This window comes from Rosa rugosa, chromosome 5 (assembly GCF_958449725.1).
Source record: "Rosa rugosa chromosome 5, drRosRugo1.1, whole genome shotgun sequence".
Taxonomy (NCBI): Eukaryota; Viridiplantae; Streptophyta; class Magnoliopsida; order Rosales; family Rosaceae; genus Rosa; species Rosa rugosa.
Genome location: NC_084824.1, coordinates 22,776,759 through 22,793,559, shown reverse-complemented (window position 1 = coordinate 22,793,559; position 16,801 = coordinate 22,776,759). Strand labels below are relative to the sequence as shown.

Sequence of the window (16,801 nt, the reverse complement as noted above, 5' to 3'; positions counted from 1 at the left end):
CTTCGAGAAACATGTGAAGAGCATCGGATTAAGAAAGTTATCCGAACTCCCATAATTGTAGAAATCAGGGGGAGACCTTGACATCAGGGGGAGGTATGATGTCTACATGTTCGATCTCGAAGAGTGAAGGACGTGTTGTGCTCTTTTTTCCCTTCGACCAGGGTTATTTTTGTCCCACAGGGTTTTTGTTACCTGGCAAGGTTTTTAGTGAGGCAACGATCAAAGCGTCATCGCCGAGTTTGAGCGGCACAAGGGGGAGTGTTGAAGGATGTAGACTACTCCACATTCACGCGCGTTGTGCTCTTTTTCTCTTTCGACCAAGGTTGTTTTTTCCCACAGGGTTTTTATTACTTGGCAAGGTTTTTGACGAGGCAACTTAGAAGCGCATAGCAGAGGCAACACTATTGACATGGAATATCCAAGGGGGAGTGTTGTAAATGATAATGAATATTCATGCAATAGGTATTGCTTAATGTATGCGATTGACAGACTCGTAATGTATGCGATTGACATACTTGTAATGTGCGATTGATTAGTATAGCTATTATGTATTGCCTTTTGTATACATGATGTAACCCTATATAAACCTCATGGTGAGATGAATACAATACAATACAATCATTCCAATTCTCTACAACAGCTTTAAATATAATCACGTATAGAAGCTTAGGATTGCAGGAACCGTAGAATCCTATGAAAACTTTTTTTTTCCAACAATTGAAGTTCTTATCCCTTAAAGGAGCAGATACATATGTTTTTTATTCATATGATCGAGCCAAAAAATTTGTCAAAACATCTTTCTAAAATCAAGTTTTCCGCTGCAATACAGTTTTTCAAAATCAATTTTATGCTTGTATGAACAAAACAATGAAACATTCTTGATCCAATTGAGAAGTTTTGATAAAATTTTCAGCCAAAGCAGTTAGTTTTTTTAAGATTTCTCAAAAACTACAGATATAAGGATCAAGGTTGCAGGGATGTACAAAGCTATTACATGTTCTTCCAAAGAAGGTTCTAAAATTCTTAATAGATGTTGTACATAACTGGCACATTGCAGAAACTTTAAAACACATAAGGAAAGAATAATTTCTTAAGGCCAAAGCTAGGAAGTTATTTGTGAAAAATTGGTGTTTTAAGACCTCTGGTGGTGTGATAAAGAACATAAGGGTTGGTTGTACTTCTTGCTCAAATGTGTTGTGCAGCTAACAAAAATTGCAGAATGGGGTTGTTATAAAGATTGATTGCTTGTATGATTGTTTTCCATGCTTCTGTGTTATTGACGTATGTATGTAAAATCTAAAGAAACATGCATAATTGTTAGGCTAAAATAGGTACTTATGCTAGTTTATTTCTATTTTCAGCCATCAACCCTGCTACCATGAATCTCACCATTGAGACCTTGACTGGAAATAATTTTAAGAAGTGGAAGAATGACCTAGAAATTTATCTAGGTGTGTGGGATTTAGACTTAGCTCTCAGAGAACCTAGACCAGTTATTGTGACCACCAGTACTAGAGCTGAAAAAGACAAAGCAGAAAATGGGACAGAGATAATAGATTGAGCTTAAAAATTATGCAGAAAGCTATGACAGAAACAACAAGGGGAGGGATTCCAGTGTGTAATACAGCTACAGAATATCTTGAGGCTATAGAGGAGAAATATAAAGAGAGTAATAAAGCCGAAACAACAAACCATTTGAATTCTCTAATGACCTTGAAATTTGATGGAGTTAGTAGTGTTAGGGAGCACTGCTTGAAGATGATAGATGTAGCCAACAAACTGAAAGCATTAGAGTCCCCTACAGCTGATCCTGATGTCTCTGCCTCCTCAGTATAGTCAGCTTATCACAACTTACAACACTCAGAGGGAAAAATGAAGTATAAATGAGTTGATTTTGATTTGTGCGCAAGAAGAGAGTAGGATCAAGAAAGAAAAGGGAAAATGTATGGCTACTGTAAACCTAGTGAATAAAGAGGAAACCAAAACTGTTCACCAAAAGAAGTCTTCTAATTCATCAAAGAAATTCCATAAGGGCTCTACTTCCGCTGGAGGATCTCACTCACTAAAAGTAAATAAGAATCCAACAGTCTTCAAGTGCTATTTTTGTGATAAAGTAGGGCATCTGAAAAGGAACTATCACAAGTATAAGGGATGGTTGTCTAAAAAAGGTAATAAAATCTGTTTTTGCTTGTTTTGAGTCTAACTTAGTTAATGTTCCATTAGATTCTTGGTGGCTAGATTCAGGGTCCCCTATTCACATAGCTAATTCTTTGCAGGGATTCATATGAAGGAGGGCACCAAGTAGGGCTGAAAAGAACCTGTTCGTAGGCAATGGGATGAGAGTCGCAGTAGAAGCCATAGGAGATGTCAGACTTAGATTAGGACCTGATTTTGTTTTAGAATTAAACAATGTTTTTTATGTACCTTCCATGAGAAGGTATTTGATTTCTTGTTCACAACTTGTTGAAGCTGATTTCAGCTATTTCGTTAATAAAATTGAGTGGATTTTGTTTTATAACAATGCTCCTGTTGGTAAAGCTTTTATTGTGCATGGTTTATGGCAATTGACTTGTTCTTATGTCTCTGAAACTTTTCTTGTTGAAAACTCAGGAGTTAAAAGGAATTTTGTGAATGAAAAATCTTCAAACCTTTGGCATAAAAGACTTGGTCACATATCTAAAGAAAGAATTCAGAAGTTAGTCAAAGAAAACATTTTGCCTGATCTAAATTTTGCAGATTTAAATGTGTGTGTAGACTGCATTAAGGGAAAACTAACAAATAGCAGTAAGAAGGGTTCAACTAGAAGTCAGAATTTGTTAGAAATAATACACACAGACATCTCAGGGCCCTACTCCCCCCAAACCATATGTCGAAACCAGTATTTTATAACCATTATAGATGATTTTTCTACGTTTTGTTATGTCTACCTAATTTCCGAAAAGAGTCAAGCACTTGAAGTATTTAAAATTTTTAAGAATGAGGTTGAGAATCAGTTGGAAAAGAAATGAAGATAGTGAGATCTGATAGAGGAGGTGATTACTATGGAAAATACGATGAAACAGGACAACATAAGGGACCTTTTGCACTTTATTTAGAAGAGTGTGGCATCGTAGCTCAATATACAACACCAGGGACACCACAGCAAAATGGGGTAGCAGAGAGAAGAAATAGAACACTAGTAAACATGGTGAGGAGTATGATGTGCACTACAGGGTTGCCGAGATTTTTATGGGGAGATGATTTAAAAACAGCAAATTATATTTTGAATAGAGTCCCTAGTAAAGCTATAGATAAAACTCCTTTTGAGTTATGGACAGGGAGAAAGCCTAGTTTAATGAATTTGCATGTCTGGGGGTGTAAAGCTCAAGCAAAACCGTATGATCCTCAATTGAAAAAGCTAGATTCTAGAACTGTCAGTGGCTACTTTATAGGATATCCAGACAAATCAAAAGGTTTTAGATTTTAGGGCTAAATAAAAATTACTACCCTGTGGTTTAGGTCCAAAATCAATTCAGTCCCTGAACTTTCAATTTCATCAAAAACACCCCTACACTTTCAATTTTGATCTAATAGGTCCAATTTGTTAGTTTTCCGACAATTGAGTTATTTAACTTGTTAATGTGGCTCATATATGGCCTATGTTTTATGATGTGGTGTCGAGATGGTCTGCATAGTCAATTTAGGAGTGAGTCATACTATTAAAAATAAATAGTTTTTCAACAAATAATCCAACTATAACTTGAATCCATAACAGAATATTAACGAATTGGACCTATTAGATCAAAATTGAAAGTGCAGGGGTGTTTTTGATGAAATTAGAAGTCCAGGGACTGAATTGATTTTGGACCTAAACCATAGGGTACTAACTAGTATTTAGCCCTAGATTTTATTGTCCTAACTACCATCTCAGAATAATAGAAACGAGGAATGCAAGATTTATTGAAGACACTGAAGCTACACAGAGAGAAGATATGAGTGATTTTCTTTTGGAAGAAGAGGAAGCTGTTGCTAGAACCTTATCAAAAAACAATCAGCAAAATTTTGTGTTGCCTGCACCTTTCCCTAATATAACAAGAATTGATAACTTTGAAGAGATCCCTGAACATGCTGAAAATCCACCTCAAGTTCAGATACCAGAACCAATAATTCCACCGAATCCTCCACCAAATCAGCAACCTCCAGAGCATCCTCAACCACCTATTCAGCCACAAATGCCAATTCAACCCTTGAGACAATCGCAGAGAGTTAGGAGACCAGTAATCTCGAGTGATTATGTCTTTTACCTTCAAGAAATAGATTTTGACATAGGAGAGGAAGATGATCCACTAAGTTTTAAGCAAGCTGTTGAAAGTGTGCATGCCAAGAAGTGGCAGGAAGCAACGGAAGCAGAGTTACAGTCAATGTATGAGAATAAAGTATGGGAATTAGTTGAGCCTCCTCCTAGTATCAAAACAATAGGCTGCAAGTGGGTATATAAAACAAAGAAAAATTCGGATGGGAGCATAGAAAGACATAAAGCTAGACTTGTAGCTAAGGGGTTTACGCATAGAGAGGGAATAGATTATAATGAGACCTTCTCACCTGTTTCAACTAAAGACTCTTTTAGAATAATTATGGCCTTAGTTGCACATTTTAATATGGAACTACATCAGATGGATGTTAAAACTGCTTTCTTGAATGGTGAATTGTATGAAGATATTTATATGAGGAAGCCTGAGGGTTTTATTGGTGAAGGCAGTGAGCACTTAGTGTGTAAACTTAAGAAATCTATCTATGGTTTAAAGCAAGCATCTAGACAATGGTATCTCAAGTTTGATTCAGTAATGGTGTCACATGGTTTTGTCGAAAATCCACTAGATGAGTGTGTATACCTAAAAATTAGTGGGAGCAAGTTTATTTTATTGGTTCTATATGTCGATGACATTCTTTTTGCCAGCAGTGACTTATCTCTTTTACATCAAACAAAAGACTTTTTATCTAGAAACTTTGAGATGAAGGATTTAGGTGAAGCCTCTTATGTACTTGGTATCGAAATCTGCAGAGATAGAAAGAAGGGTCTTTTAGGTTTGTCTCAGAAAAATTACATAGACAAAGTTCTTAAAAGATTTAAAATGGATAAGTGTGCTCCGGGGGATGCTCCTATGACTAAGGGTGATTTGCTGCATAAAGATCAGTGTCCCAGGAATAATTTAGAACAAGAATCCATGAAAGATAAACCCTATGCCTCACTTGTTGGGAGCCTGATGTATGATCAGGTCTGTACTAGGCCTGATATTGCTTATTCTGTTGGAATGTTGGGTAGATTTCAAACAAACCCAGGTCATGCACATTGGGTGGCTGGAAAGAAAGTCTTAAGATACCTGCAGGCTGCAGGGCACTAGAGACCATCTTTTAGTGTATAAAAGAATTGAAAATCAAGGACTGGAAGTGATAGGATATTCAGATGCTGACTATATAGGGAAAAATAAGTCCAAAACTCAGAAAAAGTCCACATCTGGTTTTGTGTTTATGCTTGCAGGTGGCGCAATTTCTTGGAAATCTGTAAAACAGACTTGTGTAACTACATCTACGATGCATGCTGAGCTCATTGCATTATATGAAGCCACTATACATGCTGTGTGGCTTAGAAACTTTATCAAAGCCATTAGAGTAGTGGATTCCATTCACAGACCCTTGCAGATTTACTGTGATAATAGTGCAGCAGTGTTCTTTTCAAAGAACAATAAGAGAACCTCAAAAACTAAGTTTGTAGATCCTAAGCATCTTCTGGTTCGAGAGAAAGTGAAGCATGATGAAATTGTAGTTGATCATATTAGTGGAGATAACATGTTAGCAGACCCTTTTACAAAACCATTAGCAATTGGGGTTTTTAAGGAACATGTTATGAATATGGGATTGATTCAGTCATTTGACATGGCTTGAATCAGTGGGAGCATGAGAGAAGCTCAGTTTTGTATTTTTCTTTTGGTTTCTATTTGTAACCTCTTGAATGCTATAGTAGACAATATTTCCAGATTTATTAAAGTCAGTATACATGAATTAATGACGTCTCAGATTCTTATGTTGATTTCTGCAGCATATGATTGTTTGATAAGTATGTACATGTACTAGTTTTCGGATGTTTGATTAATGCATCCATGATATTAGATCTATTTGGCTGTTTGATATCTTTTGACAGTTGCAGAAGATCTTGGTTCTCTCTATGAGAAATAGCATACTTCTCACGAAGTATAAAGGATGATTCTGCAAGTGCAGAATAAAGGAGGACCTTATGTGGAAATTCAGGTACTTTCATTCACAATGCAGTATTCCACATGATTGTATTATGTTGTTGGTAGTTTATCTGATTACAACTCTGTTTCTAGTGATTATGGAAAACTGGCATTGCTAATTTAGATGCAAGTTTTTCTTTAATTCTGCTACAGTGGTTGTGATCATATTAACCTTGAAATTAGATTGTAGAAATGTACAATATCAGTGATCACAAAAGAGGTTCTTGTCATTGCAGTTGATGAACCAATATGAAAGTCCAAGTGGGAGAATGTAAGCTTTTATTTGGACTTGCATATAACACAGAATTCATCAAGCACATGCATTTAAAGTTTACTTAACACTACACCACAAAGTTAATCAGACGACAGTTCCTGAACTGTCGTCTGAGTAAAAAATGTGCTGTCGTCTAGTAGCCTGTGGTCTGATTGACTTCGCTCAGACGACAGTTCAAAACTATTGTCTGTGTTACATTCAGACGACACATATAAGCTCATAACTGTCGTCTGAAAATTACCATACTATTTTAATTTGGATAAACTATTGTCTATTAGACATTCAGACAACAGTTCATTTATTTTATGTTGAGAAACATTATATTACCTCAACACTTTTAAAAGAACGATGTTGTCTGAAATGAATCTCAGACGACACTGTTGGGATACCTCTGTTGTCTGAAATGAATCTCAGACGACACTGTTGGGATACCTCTGTTGTCTAAAATGAATCTCAGACGACAATGCCTCATTTTTCTCAGTTGTACCAGATGCATTAACCATAACAGTGCGAAAATGGAATATGTCATCTAACTCAATACTCAGACGACATATTTTATTGTTTTGAGTTGCATGTTATGAATCTCATTCAACAGTTTATTGTTATATCTGATGAGTGAAATGAATCTCAAACGACATTGATTTTGTTATATCTGTTGTGTGAATGGAAGTTCAGACAAGATGAGTTTTGTTGTATCTGTCGTGTGAGTGAAGTTCAGACAACATGGGTTTTGTTGTATCTGTTGTGTGAGTGGAAGTTCAGACAACATGGGTTTTGTTATATCTGTTGTTTCAATGCATGTTCAGACAACATGACTTATTTGCTGCGTTAAGTATGTGTTGTCTGAGTGAATATCAGATGATAGAAATTTGACCTAATTGGCTTTGCTCAATTCATATTGCAAATATGAAATTTCATGTCCAAAACATATCCAAAATACCACATTGTCATAGATTACTGCCATCTGTTTCATACACTAGGAAGAGTGCCCGCGCTTAGCTGCGGGAAATACTGTTATATGTTACTGTGATAACATTACAAAGCAGAATATTTTTGTTGAAATTTACAGATTAAAACATGTTACACGAATTTCCGACCGGAATCAATAACTTCAAATCAAAAGTTGTATGTATTGTTTAATAAAAGCAATAGATGAAAGACAATAATGAGAACTATTTGATGGATGTTGGCTTGCTTGAAAATTAGTGGTCTTGTGCCGTTGTTATTCTGAAGTTCGACCAATCTGATTGAACATTGATGCAGATTATGGTTTGGCCCCTGCAATGTGCATTTGATAAAAATATTAAGAATCAAGGGCTATTGCTGATTTCAGAAAGTCAGCATTGTTTGGGGAATGTGCTGATTTCATTTGTGTAGTTAGTGATTATGCTAACCTTGGAGCACAATCTCTTAAGCTTCCAAGTCTGTGTATCACTGAACATTGAATTGCTGTAGTTGTAGAAAGACATGAGCTGCTACTGCACTACCTCAACAACAAAGGCAAACAATGACAACCAGATTCAAGTACATCATCAAACTTTCCAAAAGTTTTTCTGATTGCAACAGAACTGTTCTGCTTAGACCAATGCACTCTCACTTTTTTACTCTAACAAACAGTAGAAACCATGGTCATCAAATGTTGAGTAGTCTAACAAACTTGAAAAAATAGTGTCAACATTAATCAAAAACAGATGCCACTGAATCAATTAAGTGCTAATATTTACAATGGATCAGATTTTCAGTGGCTAAAGCTAGATGAAGTTATAAAGAAATAGTAAGGAGAAAGGATAACTGTAATGAATGCAGAAAGCAAATGTTGGGAGAAAAAATAAGTTTAAAAGTAAATTGTACCAACTTCATATAAAGTTGGTACAATTTACTTTTAATCAAAAGTAATTTTAGAGTAAACAATGTCATGCTGAAAATAGGAAATGATAAAGAATCAATATAAAGACAGTGACAGTGCTGAAAATAGTAGAGTACATTTTTATCAATCATAGTGATAAAATAGCTCGCAAAGAAAACTTACCAAGCAATAAATAAACTATTCTTTAGGTGTGTCTTGCATTTGGGTCTCCAGCTACAGAGACTCAAAGAGGGTCTACATTGAAGAATTTTATAAAAACCGGTTGTAGGTAAAATGCTCTTTTGATGCTTTTAGATATTCTTTTCATAAGGTGTTGGCCTCTCTTGGTTTGTTGACCACTTGATACCTAATCAGCAGCATATCAAACCAACAATCTGATCAGCCAACAGATAACACAGTACAGACAAAAAATGAAAACCAAAAGAAGAACAGAAACATGCAACCAGTGATTGGACTTTACCACGTATATATCCCTTTTCCAAGCTTCATTAAGATCAAATATGAGACGCTGCAAAACCGGAGTATCATAGAATGATGAATAAACAGAAAACACATTTAGAGTAGCCTTTTTAATTTTGTAATCAAATTAGCAAGTTATATTATTGAGGGAAACAACTTATATCAGATACAGACTTAGACTTTGAGGAAATGAGGATAGAGTGTAAACAAAGATGAACAATTGCTTAACTAAGCTTTTTTGTTTGGAGTGGATGGAGTCCTGTGTGCAGTCCTGCAAAATATTTCAAGAATTAGTAAAAATAGCATTATTATATTAGAGATTAACTTTTATTAGTCATGGAAATAGAATAGTTCAAAGAGGAAAGTCACGAAAGGAAACATGATAGAGAATGAATGATGGAAAGTTTGAAGGTTTAGTTAATGTGAAAGACCTTTTTTAGAGCAGAAAGCTTTGCTCATGCAAGCCTCAATTACAGAAAGTCACCCATTACTCTTAGCTGAATTGTTCCAAACCTCCAACATGTCTGTATATGTATGAAGAAACATACAATAAATGAATTTCAAATTTCAAAGGAAGACACAATTAGTACCTATGTTGCCAGAGTTATTGATTCATTTGTCATCCAGGATTAGTAGTTTTGATTCATATCATTTTGAATATTTGTTTCATGTCTCTCTGTATTAGAAAAATACATTGAAAGCAAGTGCAATTGATAAACAAATGAATTAGGTAGCTTAGCTTATTACCGGAAATGCAAGCAAAGCATATAAGCTTGTCCAAGGTCAGCCCTCCATCAACACGCCTCATTTCCAAGTATCTCTTCAACCTAATCAGAGAAAAGGTTGTCACGCCCCGGATTTTGAATGATGAATTCAAAATCCGAAACCTGAATAATTACAATTACAAAAAAACCAAATCTCGAAACTTCGAGTTCATTATTACAATTCACTCTCACAATATATTATAAAGCTCAAATGAGCATAACACACCTCACAACTTACAATTGTTGTAAAACTCTAACAATTGTTCTAACCGCACGATCACCGTCCTGGTTCTCCTGTCCTGTAGGATTACCCGCTACACAATTTGAATAGTGTACCGGGAGTTGCAACAACACAAAACCCGGTAAGCTTTTTACAGCCAGTATGAGTAAACAAGAAAGAACTGTTGATTTATTAGATTTCAAGACTACCACAAACCCACGTTACTTTCTCACTCTCATATATATATATAGACACTTATGAGTTACTCTCAATTTAGCTCATAAGATCACTCACTCTCATATATATATGTAGACACTTATGAGTTACTCTCAATTTAGCTCATAAGATCCCTCACTCTCATATATATATATAGACACTTATGAGTTACTCTCAAATTCGCTCATAAGATTTCCCAACATTTGGTAGACAGACTCATATATATATATAGACCCTTATGAGTTACTCTCAATTTCCCTCATAAGGTTACCATATATATATTGACACTTATGAGTTACTCTCAATTTCACTCATAAGGTCACTCCACATTTGGCAGACAGACTAGAGCTCTAACTGAACGTAACCACTCGTCCGGCCACAGACGTGATTACGATTTAATACTATTAATAACCACCAGCCCGGTACGAGAGCGTGATTCACTAATAGATGCCATGGTCACCTCGTGACCTAGTGATCTCCACAGATCACAACAATTTATTGTTCCTCAACAATAAAACTCAACACCTCTCACAATATATTGTTTCTCAACAATAAACTCAATACCTCTCACAATATATTGTTTCTCAACAATAAACTCAACACAACTCCAACAATACATATTATTTCACGTAATAATATATATACAGACATTCACACAGGAATGTCTAGTAATACCAACAATAGTTCATATGATTGCAACAAAATAAGCAATTAATTGTATTGGGTTCGTAATATGAACCACGTGAGGTTTACTCACCTCGATAATCCCGCTGCGTCTTCAATTCAGCTCAAAATACGATCCACAATCGTCCACCAACTCAAACCGTCAATCACCTAGTCCAATAATGATCTTGACTTAGCCAACAACTCAAATATGTAAATAAACGACGATCCAACGCTCAGATTCAAATTAAACGATGATCCAACGGTCGGATCTGAATTTAATGATGATCCAACGGTCGGATCCTCACGGATCGCCTTTAGGATCATCCTCCAAAATTATCACGAAGATCCAACGGTCAGATCTTCCTGAATCGCTTTTACTAACATCTCCACAAAATTATATGAAAATCCGACGGTCAGATTCTCACGAATCGCCTTCCGAATCACTATTTCTCAATTATACGAAGATCCAACGGTCGGATCTTCGCCCGTGACCTCACAAGGTCACCGGGACAGTCATACGATCAACATATCCAAAATTGAAGCAAAACCGATGGTCAGATCTTCACAGATCGTAAACCGAAGATAAACGTAAAAACGTTAAATAGTAACGTCAAAACGTAAATCCACTATTTATCAACTTTTTCTAACATGACCATGTTATATATCAAAACGCTCGTATGGATGCATAGATCATCGCCTAGATAATGAAAACTCGAAATATGGTCTGATGCGCCGCCACAAGCGGTGGTCAGTGGGCGGTCAACGCGGCGGTCAACGCAGGTCAACCACCTCAGATGGCAAAGTGACCAACTACAAACTGGTTCAAAATGAAAGGGTGGTCGACTTTCATACCTGGAGCTAAGCCTGGTTCGGCCTAGATCGTCCTAGATCAAGCGTTGAAGTTGGATTAATCTCGTGCGTCTGATCAGATTCCAGATTGAATCAGGGACGTCGAAATCTTCAACTCGTGATCTTTCACTCCACACTCCAAATCGTCAAGCAAGGCCTATATGGGGATGATCAGGGGGAAGAGGAGATCACGAAAATGGGGAGGATCGGCCCGTGCAACGCCGGCACGGCTGAGATCCGGTCGGGTCGGTTACTCCGCCTGGGGTCGCTTCGATCCAGCTCTGGGGGCAACGGCGGTGCAAGGCAGCGGCACCAGGCGACTGGGCGGCTTGCGGCGATCACAAGGAGGGCCGGGTCGTGGCCGGAAGACGCCGGAGGACGAAGATGGGTCCGGGTCGGGTCAGTCGGGTCGGCCGCGTGGGAGAGGAGAGAGAACGGAGAAAATGGGGGACTGTTCCGCAAAAAGAAATTGTTTCGTCCTTAAATGAAATTTCTGATTTTTTTTCGATATTTATAGAAAATTCCCAAATTTCAAAAGTTCATAACTTATTCATACGAACTCCGAATATTGCGTTCCACATGTCCACGAACTCGTATCGACGAGCTCTACAACTTTCATGAAGGAAGTATTCCCAAATTTTGAACGTATAAAAAGTCAACTTTGTTGACCCCCTAAAAACGTTCGTTTTCGAAAATAAAATCGTTCGAACTAATTCCACACTTCTCCAAGCTTCGTACTCGCTCCTACTATCGTGAAATCATTTCTAAAAATCCACGGAATTTAATTTGGATTTTCCGGGGTATTACAAAGGTAGATATAACCTGTGTCTGAGTTGAGAGTAGCTTCAGAATTTAATTATTTGATTTCAATACGACACCAGTAGCTTACTTTGTCGCCTTTATGGCAACTGTTCACTCCTATCATGAACCCCCTACCTAAAAAGAGCCGAATCCACCTTGCTGGCAGAAAAACTGGCAGCACTACAGCCGAATCCACCTTTCTGTTTCCATTGTCTTTCTTATTGAACTCCAGGTCAAAATAAAGGTGGCATGGTAAATCCTGACAACAATGCATACAAAATTTTAGGAACCACAGCCTAAAAAAGCATCTAATGTTGATGACTATATATGGTACTCACACTTTCTTTTATCAATGAAAAGAAAGAAAAATTGTCACCTCCTGAATGACTTCGTAATGGTGACGAAACTTGGACTCCATAATTTTGTACCTGAAATTAAAGACAAACAGTACAAATACATCAAGAAGAGAATACCTCAAATAACGATAAAGTACATATATTTGTAGAAGAACACATAGAAAGGACAAACCTTCTCCAAAACTCATCATAACTTGAAACAAGGAACCTTCTTTGTCCACTAAAGTGATCTTGATAACTAAAAACGTGAACATTCTCGTGCCGTTTGGCAAACTGCATTGCTTCCTCCTGCCTTGGAAATGTAGCCCATACTTCCTTCCTAAACAGACTAAAAACAAGGGTCAAGTCAAATTGTAAAAGCCAGAAGAAAATGTCTTAGAGCAGTAAAAGCTGGAAGGACAACTACACACATACCTTGAGCTTAATCGTTTCTGTGCAGTGAGATCAACACGTATCTCACGTAACACTCGCAGCAACAACCTTGATGGTTGCTTTGGAGGTACACCATGTGGAGACCCGTAAAATACAACTGGAGATAACTGCTTCCTACGATTAAAGCTTTTTGCTTCGACTGTTGTAGAACCACCCTGACCAAGCTATAATACATATTTTAGGTAACCAAATCATGCAAGAAAAGGACATTCCATGAAGTAAGCATACTCAAACATAGAACTACTCAGCTGACTAAAAAATGAATTCTTCTGAGTTAATTGCAAACAAACACCACTGAACTAATGAAACATTGTTTATTTTCCGATCAATTTTCTGATTCAACTGCAGAATCCCCAATTACTATCCAAAAACAAAAACCATTAAATGCAACAAATTCGGAGTATATACTTTTTCTGCAGAAACCTGTAAATCTGATGCGTTTTCTTTATCTGCTCCGGCGATCGCGGAGAATCGACTTCCTGGGCTTTACTCCTCTGAATCGATTGGCTCTTGATTCTCTTTCTCTCTCTCAAAGCAGATGCTGAAACACAAGAAAAGAAAAGAAAAGATTGTAACTTTTTGGAAAACCTTTCAGAGACTCTAAAAAGAAATAAAAATCAAAAGAGACGAAGAGAGAGCAGGAAGAACCCGGAATCTGCAAACCCAGAAACAAAGAACAAAGTGTGGAGGCCGGTTGGACCAGTTGGGGTTCCACTAGTTAGATCCAATTCCTAACATTGTATTCTGTTGAATTTGGTATATCTAGAGAGGAAAATAGCTCAAGGAGGTGATGGAAAGTGGAGACGAGGAGGAGATCTGAGTAATCATCGGGGTATCAGATCGAGATGGAGTTATGGGCTCAAAGAATTGAAAGACGAAAGAGGGCGGAGCAGAGAGGTAATTAGGATAACGCGGCGGAGCAGAGAGTTAATTAGGATAACGCTGCCGAGGTTGCAGATGAGCTTGAGCGTGGTGAGGGCGTCGCGGCTCCAAGCCTTGTGGTTTGGATTCGGGTTGGGGTGGCTGCGGAGCGGTATTGAGGGAGGCCGAGAGCAATTTGGGAGCAGGGAGAGTGACCTAAAATTTTATTGAGTCGGAGGCCGAGAGCAATTTGGGAGGGAGAGTAACCTAAAATTTTAGCTAAGGGAGGGAAACACCTGTTTTCACAAAGGCTTTAGTATTTTGAGTGAGAAAAAAATAAATATAAATTAGTTTTTTTTTCGTTTTTCAGACGACAGTTATTCTTGTTAGTGTTGTCTGAAATCTCTCAAATATACCAAAGGTTCATGTGTTGGATGAGTAGATGTTAGACGACAGGTTTAAAAAATCTGTCGTCTGACTAACTCAGACGACAGCAAAAATTCATGTGTCGTCTGATGGCTGTCGTCTGATTAAGTTATTCTAGTAGTGTAAGAACAAGAATTAAAGTTTGTACATTGACTGCTATCCGGATCATATTACAATTAGGAAAATGAATAAATATTGTAATATGTGGAAATCTAATTAAGATGTGAAGTAATATTCACATGAGCATAATATCTGGTAATGTTTGCAGATTAGAGACTAACCATATGCAATTAGGATTCCTCAATGGGTAAGGATCCTTAAGCATTGTCTCCTATAAATAACATGGTCCCTGCCTTCACAATATACTATCCCCATTATAGAGAGTATTGGAGAAAGGCAGAAGATCAAGTTATCGGCATCGACACAATGGCATCTTCTTCATCAAGTAAGTATTCTGGAATCATTGGCCTCTGTTTGATATATCTATGTTTGTGTTTTTATGGTGATATGTTATGTCTAAAGGATTATTTAACAGAGGGGAGAGAGAGAGAGAGAGGTCATCAGGCTTGAAGCCGAGAACAAAAGCGAGGAAAGAGATGCCGATGTGGAATGAAATCAAAGAAGAAACCCGTGAATTTCGTTTTCTAGGGTTTTGTTGTGGTTTTGGTTCAATCTGAAGAGAAGGGGCCAGAGAGAGAGTGTGTGTGTTAAAAGTTTTGCCCGGGGGGAACTAAAAATATGAAGTGTAAAGAAGTTTTGTGAGAAACTAAAAATTTTGTTCATTTAAAATTCAGCGCTTCTATGTTTCTCAGGTTCCCGCAAAATTATAATTAAAGTTTAGACACCGATCATTTAAAGAACTGATGTTAAAAACAACAGAAGAAATCGGATTAGTTAGCAATCAATGTTACATCACATTATTACACCGTGTGCGGCGTGCCACTACACTACTGATCTCTACTATTATAAAGTCAGGCCATCCTTTTGGTGTCAAAGGCTTCACCAATTTTTGAAGTACCAAAAATATCCATAACTAGAATGAAGTTGGATCATAGAGAAAAATATCTGAAAGGGTTAATAATGTAAAACACTCTATAGAAAATAAAAAATAAAAGTCAGAAAACCTGGAAAACTTTTCACGCACGTTCGATTTCAAGTTTTCAACTGGCCGTGGCAGTTCGCATGATATAAGTAACTGGAGGCCGATGATGAAAACAGAAGAGAAATCAGGCAACTGAAGAAGGAAACAAGTCAGGTAGGTTTATGTGAATTCCAACTTACTTTTGCTTAGTCTTTAACTCTCATTTTTCTGTTGCTGTTACTTTTTAATTGGGTTTTTACTTTTTTCGTGTGGTATTGCAATTGATCTGGAGGAAAGGGTTGGATTACTATTGTCGTATATTTTAATGTTTTAGGGGTCATCTTTATGCAAAATTGAAAATTAAAGTTCGAACCGAATAATCAAGGGCTTTAGGGTTTAGGGTTTAGGGTTTTGTTATTTCAATATAGGGTTTACGGTTTTGTTATTTCACCGTACTAACAACTTCCTTTATTCCCCAGGTTTCTACAGCAAAGATGGCTACTCTCTCTTCTTTGATTAAGGATAAGACCAACTCTCTTTCCATCTAATATCTGATCTCGTGGATTTAGCACATGGATCTCAATTTTAGATGAGTGAATTGATCGGTCTAATAGAAAAGAGTTTGAGGAGAACACTTCGGCGAAGAAGAAAGGAAAATTAGAAGGTGGGGAGAAAACCAAGCTGTAGAGAAATGAGCAAACCCTCCACTTACTGTTTCAAGATGGCCGCATCTATTGAAAAAAAAAAAAAATATATATATATATATATATACTATTATTAAGAGAATAGAGTTTGTCAGCCAAAACAAAAAAACATTACTAAAATATCCCTCAAATATTAAAAAAACATTTGCACTGAAATATTTGAGAAATATAAAATTGTCAATTCACAAATAAAAGAAAAACAAAAGAAAATTAACAAAACAAAAAATCAAAAATCAAAAACAAAATATGTGCAGCAATTTTCTCCGGATTATGTGGAATAACCTCCCACGTAATTATCCACACCCATAGGGTGTGTTTGGAGTCTAGTATATATATATATATACAGATCCTATCCAGAGCGGAGTTCCGCTTTGAAATTACGAAGTGAACTTCGAGTTTTGGGTCACTTTATGTCGCGCATCCACATCTCGACCGTTCAGTTTTTAGGTACTAGTGTATAGATCATCTTTGCAAGTTTTCAGCCAAATTGATGATCGTTAAGGTATCTAACTCGGTTAAACCAATCGACGAACTGAATCTGTCCAACCTGAAC

The 16,801-nt window shown here is 37.0% G+C and overlaps 1 long non-coding RNA gene across 9 annotated transcripts; it reads right to left on the bottom strand.

Annotated features, from left to right (window-relative positions):
* Nucleotides 1-7,476: 7,476 nt before the first annotated feature.
* LOC133710404 (uncharacterized) lies at nt 7,477-14,331 on the bottom strand. 9 transcript variants are annotated; one of them, XR_009846624.1, is made up of 13 exons: nt 13,825-14,331; nt 13,585-13,717; nt 13,159-13,340; nt 12,917-13,063; nt 12,727-12,816; nt 12,477-12,647; nt 9,620-9,699; nt 9,304-9,396; nt 9,102-9,143; nt 8,874-8,921; nt 8,576-8,759; nt 7,941-8,152; nt 7,477-7,824 (listed from the first exon to the last, which is right to left on the bottom strand). It is a non-coding gene; the product is annotated as an uncharacterized LOC133710404 (long non-coding RNA). The 9 variants fall into 9 exon arrangements; XR_009846622.1 differs by having other exon boundaries at nt 12,524-12,647; XR_009846626.1 differs by having other exon boundaries at nt 12,524-12,647; nt 12,765-12,816; nt 12,917-13,072; nt 13,825-14,330.
* Nucleotides 14,332-16,801: the final 2,470 nt, after the last annotated feature.